The sequence below is a fragment of the Alligator mississippiensis genome, chromosome 2 (assembly GCF_030867095.1).
Source record: "Alligator mississippiensis isolate rAllMis1 chromosome 2, rAllMis1, whole genome shotgun sequence".
NCBI classification, from domain to species: Eukaryota; Metazoa; Chordata; order Crocodylia; family Alligatoridae; genus Alligator; species Alligator mississippiensis.
Genome location: NC_081825.1, coordinates 292,098,920 through 292,107,453, shown reverse-complemented (window position 1 = coordinate 292,107,453; position 8,534 = coordinate 292,098,920). Strand labels below are relative to the sequence as shown.

At 49.1% G+C, this 8,534-nt stretch overlaps 1 long non-coding RNA gene across 1 annotated transcript; it reads right to left on the bottom strand.

Annotated features, from left to right (window-relative positions):
- Positions 1 to 863: 863 nt before the first annotated feature.
- On the bottom strand, positions 864 to 6,202 carry LOC132248858 (uncharacterized). The gene is made up of 2 exons (XR_009460316.1): positions 4,995 to 6,202; positions 864 to 1,755 (listed from the first exon to the last, which is right to left on the bottom strand). It is a non-coding gene; the product is annotated as an uncharacterized LOC132248858 (long non-coding RNA).
- Positions 6,203 to 8,534: the final 2,332 nt, after the last annotated feature.

Here is an 8,534-nt window from a genome sequence, read left to right as displayed (position 1 = left end):
TCTATACATGCGCTTCAATGTGCATCAAAATGGTGCATCAAAAACCATGCTAATGTGCAGTAGAATAGGCTACTCCACATTAAGCATCACCTAAAAAGTGTGTGCTTGCGCTACAGTGCATTAGCACAGCTTAATACACATTTATTTAGTACCTCAGGGCAGTTTTACATGTTGTTTGGGGGAGGCAGTGCTAAGTAGACTGTCTCTCAGAGCTCCTCTAATTAAAGCGTTGACATGTCTCATGTATCAGCACCCCTGCGCTTTAAAATGGCAGCAAGGGAACTTGCATTAGAGCTTATTCAACAAGCTTTAGTTCAAGTGTCCCCGCCACCATTTTTAAGCATGGGGATGCCGATGCACAAGATGCAGGATGCTGCTGGACTGCAGTAATTACCACACTCCAGCAAATGCAATTAATCAAGTTTGCTCCAACATGCTGCAATTACAGCATGTTGGAGTTGCAGCATGTTGGAGTAGCCTCTGCTCATTTACAGGCACCTTCATATTGCAGGTACTAAATTTAATGTACATTAGGAAAAGCACATTAATGAGTGTGTAGACATGCCCACTATGAACATCATCTTTCTCCTCCCTCCTCCCCCTAGTATTGCCAACAAGGGTGCCAAATGAATGAGAAACCACGTATATGAAACAGGATGTAGGACATCAGAAACCAAACAGAGACCAAGGAACAGCTGTCAAATGGGAGTGATTTTCAGTTATTACTGACTTGGATCAAATTCAGGTCAGCAAATATATATACGGCCTCATTTCCTTTCACCTATCACATCAGCCATCCAGTTGGTTTATCCATCCCTGAAAATAACTTAACAAAACTGGAAAGAAAACTCATGCACATGTCCTCAATGTAAACAGTACAAATAGCTTTATTTAACACAGGCTGATGATTTAACAGTTCAGCCATATGTGATCTAGTGGTACAGTCCAAGCAAGGCAGACGTATACTCGGCTAGGCTTACACTTGTCTTGACAAAAGACAATGAAAGACATTCTGAAACAGAAGTTTCTTCAACTGCCAACCAGTGCCCCTACTGGGTTGTTTCTAATTCATGACGGGCAGTAGATAAGGGAACTACATTGATTTTGGGGTGATAGGCATCGTATCGTGCTTTCTTCGTGTTTCTTTTCAAGTATAAATTCTGGCATTGAAAAGTCAGATATATGGGTAGTAGTAAATCTAGGGCTATCATGATAAAAGTTTAGAATCTAACTTGAGAGTGCAGTACTGACAGTCTGCAAGTTACCCCACCTTCCTTCTAGATTTATGTAAGAAAGCCGAGGTATGTGGGTGTATCAGATGGCAGGAGCATGTAAGGGACAGACACATTATCATTACACAAACCAGTGCTGGGATTTTAGGTGATGGGTTAGTAACAGCAGATGGCACTCTGGAAATATAAGCATTAAAAACATTAAAGCCATTATATAATGGCTTGGGCATTCTAAAAAATGTTAATTAGAGAGGGAACATCACCACTCCTCCCTGTCAATGGATGATTGCATACGCTTTATAACTCCTTTTAGTTTCAGTTCATTGGCATAATACTCCTTCTACCCTGTGCAGAAGACATTTAGCTATAAGAATTTGTTCAAATTATAACTCCATATAGTTGTCAGGCTAATTCAGTGCATGTCCAAGTAGATCGTTTGACACTCTTGGCCGCTTCAGAACTCCCTCGTTACTGCAGTTCGAAGGGTATTTCTTTCTAGTGGACTTCCAGGACGTACCATCACCTAGAGAAAATTTAAATCAAGCAAGTGTTTTCCAGTCACATTTCTGATTCAACAGAACACTGTTTTATTTTTAAATGGGTTCCCCATTAGTCTGCGGTTACCAAGGTGTCACGGCGGGGTCCTTGCGGAAGGCCGTGATCTCCTTGAGGCCCTCTCACCGCGCTACTCCGGCCAGAGGGCACCCTCCATTCTCGCCCGCCACGTCTTGATGTAATATGTAATAGGGAGGCTGCCTTGTGTTTCCTCGGGCCTGTCAGCTCCTGGACCCCTCGTGGGTCTCCCCGTACAGTGGGCGCTACCCAAGCGCCCTAGCCTTATGGGCTATGCGTGGCTCTTACCAGCCCCTAATACCACGCCTCAAGCCTCGCAGATGTAAAGGACGTTGTTTGGTCTGTAGGCCCGCTTCCCGGGCCTCCTCTCTAATGTGGCCCACTCTGGGCTCCCTCTCTCGTGCCCAGCCTCTTGCTGGGACTCTCGCCTGGCCCACTCTGGGCCTCCCCTGCCGGTGTGGTTTCGCTCCGGGACTCTCCAGCGGGCCTCCGGTCCTATGGGCCAACCGCACGGACACCCTCCCTGACTCTGGCTCCCCGCGCTGCTACTCCCTGTCTTCTCAGGGGCAACCGCAGCGCCCTGCCTTGGTCTGAGGGGGATTGCCGCACTAGCCTGTGGCCGGGCTCGCTATGCCCGTGCGCCCACACTGGGCTACTCAACAAAGCACAATGGCGTTCCCCCTCTCTGGGGCTCGCCACGCCTACACTGGGCTACTCAATAACATACAAGGGCGTTCCCCCTCTCTGGGGGCTCACCGCACCCACACTGGGCTACTCAATAAAACACAATGGTGTTCCCCCTCTCTGGGGCTCCCCGTGCCCACACTGGGCTACTCAGTAATCCTGCCCCTTTCCTGGGGCCGGGGGCTATGTTCCCCCCCACACGCAATCCGGGGTCTCGATCCCCGTCCGCAACCTACGGGTTGCGCCCGCGACCCACTGGCCGCGCTCCTCGCCGCCAGCTGCTCGTGCAGTGGCGTGCGAGCTGCGCCTTCGGGGTGTATGTTCCCCCACACGCAATCCAGGGTCTAAGTCCCCGTCTGCAACCTACGGGTTGCGCCCGCGACCTACTGGCCACGCTCCTCGCCGCCAGTCGCTCATACACTGGCGTACGAGCTGCGCCTTCCCTGGCGCTATGTAGATAATGCGCCCTCTTGGCGCTAGGGCACCCCACACTCTCTGGGGTCCCTGGGATTGAGGCCTCCTCCAACCCCTATAGCCTCACCCAAGCCTCCGGGTGTAATAACACAAACACAAAGCAAACCACAAGCCCCTAGGCTGTAACACAAGTGCAAGCCGCCTGGCCATAACTCATCATCATAGCTCAAGCCTCCAGGGCTATCATGAGCGGTACTTGCGACTTAGGCTCCTTCCCATATCTCGGCCGAGGGAGCTCCCGCCTCTCCGGCTGCTGGCAGAGAACTGCCAGCCTGGCCTCAGCCCTGGGCTTTATAAGGGCCAGGCCCTGCCCCCTACAGGCAGCTGGCTCCGCTTGGTTGCTCCGGCAACCCGCAGCTGCGCTCATTACCTTGGTTCTGCCAGGGCTCTCTCCCTGGCAGTTTCTCCACTCTTAGGAGCAGGGGTACCGAGGTGCCCTGCGACACAAGGTTAATAGCAATTAGGGGTTTAATGATCACCTAAACAGAGAACTTTGCACAGCAAGTTAGGGAATGAAATAACAGCACATGGGCTACTCTGCTATTTCACACAGATTATTTCACTTCAAAGTGTCCCTATGCAAGCTACAATCTCACACACGGTGCATATAAAGGAGACACACAGTGAGTTAGTGAAGAAAGTGCCATAAAATGTATGCCCTTACAACATAAGGCGAGCCCTCACTCTCACATGGAGTCCCAATTAAGTCAGTGTACCATAATTTTAACTGAACTTTTTCTGTGATAGATAAGTGTGTCTATGAGGTACAGTCTGGCTTTATCGTTTTTATAAATATGTAAAATACAATTATTCTAAGTTTAACTTTATGGACTTTTTATTGGATTTAAGACAAGGGTGCATTATTCAACTAATTAAAAAAGCCAAAATACCTGAACAAAACGAAGACTATAGATTTCAGTTTAGCTTGAACATAACTGAATTCCATAACTGAAGACAGGTACAAATAAAATTACTAAGTAGCTGTAGTTTCATGATCCCTTGTACCCAAAAGGCTACATATTCTGACCTGAAATAACTACAGTCTCAGGAGTATCATGCACCAGTCCCCAGTTCTCTGCATTTCAGTAATTATCACCATTTATGAACAAAAATGCTTGATACAGCACTACCTTTAAGAAAAAAAAATAATTGCTCTTGGGTATGTAATTTCAAAGCCTCCTTGATTGTCAGATCAAGACCCATCTATGTATAACTGCTTCACACCTATTTGCTTATTTGCTCATGTTGTTGATCAGACTTGCATGCTCAAGTATAATCTTATTTTAACAAGTCATGCACAGCAGCTGTCTGAGTGTTTCTGTACACAGACCTACAACAACTTGCCTGACAAACACATCCAGAGATGAAAATATTAGGAAAAACCCTATACTTCATAGCAAAGAGCTTCCTAATTCACAACCCTGATGGAGAGTTCATGAGGTCTTCATCCATGAGTTCTATCTTGTTATAGCCAACTATGGCAACTGTGCCTTTAAGAAATTCCCTTTATTCTCTGGATCCCCAAGAAAAAAAAATAAATAATCTGAGAACAAACATTATAAATCTGAATATTTAGGCTCCCACTTCTCTCACCATTATGTCAGCTGGTTTCAAACTAAGTCTTCTCAATCAACTACAGAAGTACTGGAGACCCCGAGATCCCCCAGTGCCACCTAACCAATTGTTTTAAATTGCCTTTAGTCTCCAAAGAAACATAGCATGATAGTTGAGAGACGTACTCAACTGCCATTGGCACCTCCTAAAAGCAGGGCAACCCTCCTCCCTGCCACGCCCATCACAACTGCAGCAAGAAAGGCTTGCAATAGATCCCAAAATCCAGCTTTCAGAGTTCAATTCTTTAACCTTTGCTCCATAGCACTGGTATTGTGAGGACACAACAGTAGCAAGTCATTGTTTAGACTCACACCATCTTCAAACATGATACAGTCCCTTATTCTCAGGACATATCTGTCCCATATCAGTCGATCCCCAAACACTAAGATGAACACAGTCCATGGAGAGCTCACTCACAGGTCTCAGTCTGCTTCAGCCCCTGAGGAGTTGCCTCTGACTTACAGATGCTCCTTCCTTGCTGCAGCTTTCCCTCACAGGCTGACTGCGACTCAGCTCTCTGCCCTGGTGCTAGTGCTGCTCCCAGTCTTGCAACACCTGGGTCTCTTCCCAGACCCCGAGAGACCCTGGTCTGCTATTGCAGCTGCCGGCCAGACCACTCTCACTTCGTCTCCTCTTCGGTTTGCCTGTCTCCCTGATTTCCCCTTCCTGGAAGCCTTTTGACTTCCTGGGGCTGCTACTTATCTCCTTCAGCTGGCCCAGTCCTCTAGAGCAGTCTGTAATGAGCATTACTGCGCATAGCTGGGCTGCAGCCTCTAGCCCCACAGCCTGCTATATATCCTCCCCCACAAAAAGAGAAATCCTCTTTCATTCTTTATCCCCCTCCCCCAAGGAGAGGAAATCTATTTCCAGCTGATTTTCCTTCTGGGCCCTTGGCTTGCTCTTTTTGGCTCTGGCCCAAGTTTTGACAGCTCCTGGGCCATAGCTGCCCCTGTGCATCCCTTAGAATCGCAGAAAGTTAGGGTTGGAAGGGACCTCAGGAAATCATCTAGCCCAACCCCCTGCTCAAAGCGGGACCATCCCCAATGAGATCATCCCAGCCAAGGCTTTGTCTAACCGTCTTGAAAACCTTCAAGGATGGAGATTTCACCATCTCTCTGTTCCAGGGTTTTACTACCCTTCTAATGAGAAAATGTGTCCTAATCTCTAACCTAAACTTCCCTTGCTGCAACTTGAGACAGTTGCTCCTTGTTCTGTCATCTGCCACCACTGAGAACAGTCCAGCTCCAGCCTCTTTAGAACCCACCTTCAGGTAGTTGAAGGTTGCTATTAAGTCTCCTCTCAGTTTTCTCTTCTCTAAACTAAATAAGCCCAGTTCCCTCAGTCTTTCCTTATTACTCATGTGTGCCAGCCCCCTCACCATTTTTGTTGCCCTCTGCTGGACTATCTCCAATTTGTCCCCATCCTTTCTGTAGTGGGGGGCCCAAAACTGAACACAGGACTCCAGATGTGGCCTCACCAGTGCTAAATAGAGGGGAATAATCACTTCCCTTGACCTGATGACAAACACACCCACCAATGTAGCTCAGTATGCCATAGCCTTCTTGGCAACAAGAGCACACTGCTGGCTCATCTTCAGCTTATTGTCCACTGTAACCCCCAGGTCCTTTTCTGCAGAGCTGCTGCCCAGCCAGTCAGCTCCCAGCCTGTACCAATGCCCTCCCCCCCTCCCCCCCTGCTGCCAAAGCTGGCGTGTCCAGCTGCTCGCCTCCCCACCCCCCCACCCCCAAATCCACCACCACCTTCCTTGCATCTGGGGACAGGGCCCACACAGGCTGATTTGCCCCGGGCTGCTGGATTCTTTACGAGTCCTTCCATCCGGGAACAGCACACAAACACACCAACTGCAGGTGCTTCCTCGCCTGATGAAGGGTTTTTCAACCCAAAACCTTGCTAAGATATATTTCTGTAACTATTCAGTTGGTCTGCTAAAAGATTCCAGATTAGATTGACCCAAAGAACCTTGTCTGCCAGTGCCATGTCCTTAGACCAACACCCCTAGCACCTGTCCCCAGTCAGCTGATCAGAAGGAGGCAGGGCCCTGGGCACATCTAAATCCCAGGGCTACAGCTGGCAGGAAGAGCTCTCTGGCAACTGCTGGAGAAGCTCCTACAAGAAAGGAAAGAAAGGCTCTGTGACAGTTTGGGTGCCTGAGATGCTGCTGGTGCTACTGTGCTGCTTACTAAGTTATTACCTGTTGTCATTTAAAGTGGTGGACCAAGCTGAAGCTGTATGGGAGGAGTCCTCATTGGGGCACATGACCATGTCATGTAGAGGCTCCAGCGCCAGCGAGGGTGCACCTTAACACACACACACACACACACACACACACACACACACACACACACACACACCATGAGTTTTGCTTGTCAGCAGCTTAAGGTGCAGTTTTCGAGAAACCCCTACATCTATCTCCTTGAAACCTGGCAGGCTTTGTGGCCTTAGCAGGGGCTACCATGCCTACAGTTTTCATCCTGCTGTGCCTTAACACACACGTGACATGAGTTTTGCTTGTCAGCAGCTTGAGGTTCAGTTTCCCAGAAACCCCTGCACTAGAGACGACTTGAGCAGGGTGCAGGTCCCAGGGCAAATCAACCTGTGTGGGTCCTGTCCCTAGATGCAAGGAAGGTAGTGACAGATTTGGGGGGCGGGGAGGGGGGGGAGGAGAGGGCGGTGAGCAGCCAGATGTGCCAGATTTGGCAGCAGGGGTGGCAGGGGGAGGGTGCCAAGCAGCTGGGCATGAAGCTGGCGGCAGCGCAGAGTCACTGCGGCCACTCTGCCTGGCTCTGTGGGGCCCCCCCAAAGTGCAGGACCCGGGGCAGTCAGCCCAATTCACCCCTCCCCCCGCAGGCACAGCCCTGCCCTGCACCTATCTCCTTGAAGCTTGCCAGGCTTTGTGACCTCTGTTTTTACCCCCCTGTGCCTTCACACTTACAAGTGACATGAGTTTTGCTTTCAAGACTTTGGAAGTGCAGTTTTGCTTTCAAGACTTGAAGTGCAGAAACCCCTACATCTATTTCCTTGAAACCTGGCAGGCGTCATGCCCTCAGAAGGGGCTACTATCCCTGCTGTTTTCATCCAAATCTGCCAAAAAATGACAAAGTTATAGGCAGTTTCATGCTTCCCCTTTATAGCCGATGGGCAAAATGGCAAAACAGCATCAAAACAGCGAAATGGTTTAGACGAAACAGAACAGCGCTTTGAAACTAAACAAAACTCATAACAAAACACTGTCCCATCGAAACAAAAGTTGAAACAAAATGGTGCTGTTTCACACAGCCCTACTCACCACCTCTACTGTCTGGAATACTTGGTCAGAACTTCTTCCAGCCAACCTTAAAGCTGAGGTTCCTTACCAATGCAATGTCTCCCTGTGTGCCAGCTTTCCAGCCTGGCATCCTTTTGGACTGGACATCTGGACCTTCCCCCCATGGCAGCTACAGGTGTTGCTGCCGTCTTCATCACTGGTTCACAGTTGCTGGAGGAGTTGCCAGCCAACTTCTCTAATACCAGCTCTTGCTTAGACACACCAGCTCCTGCAGCAACACATAGGTCTTCTTCTTCACCCCTCAGCTTCCCTGCCTCTGAGATTCTTCCTCTCTTCTCCAGGGTCTCTTCCCCTGTCTTAGCTTCTTGAGCTCCTGCTTGTGGCCAGCTTCTAGTTCCCCCAACTTGAGATCTAGGCTTTCTAATAAAAGCAGCCTCAGTAGATCTCTTGTTCTCTTAGTCGAAATTCCACTTTTCCATCAACACATTCTCGGAGGGCTGTGTGCTCTCTGCAGTAACTTCTGAGAGTTCTTGGACCTCAGTCTCCCATTTGGTTTCTTTCATTCGGGCCCTTTCACAGACAGGGTTCTGAATGGCCTCTTCCAGGCACAGGAGTTGTTCCCACAGCTGGACATTCTCCTAGGGCAGCTGCTCTTTCTCTGAGAGTTTCTG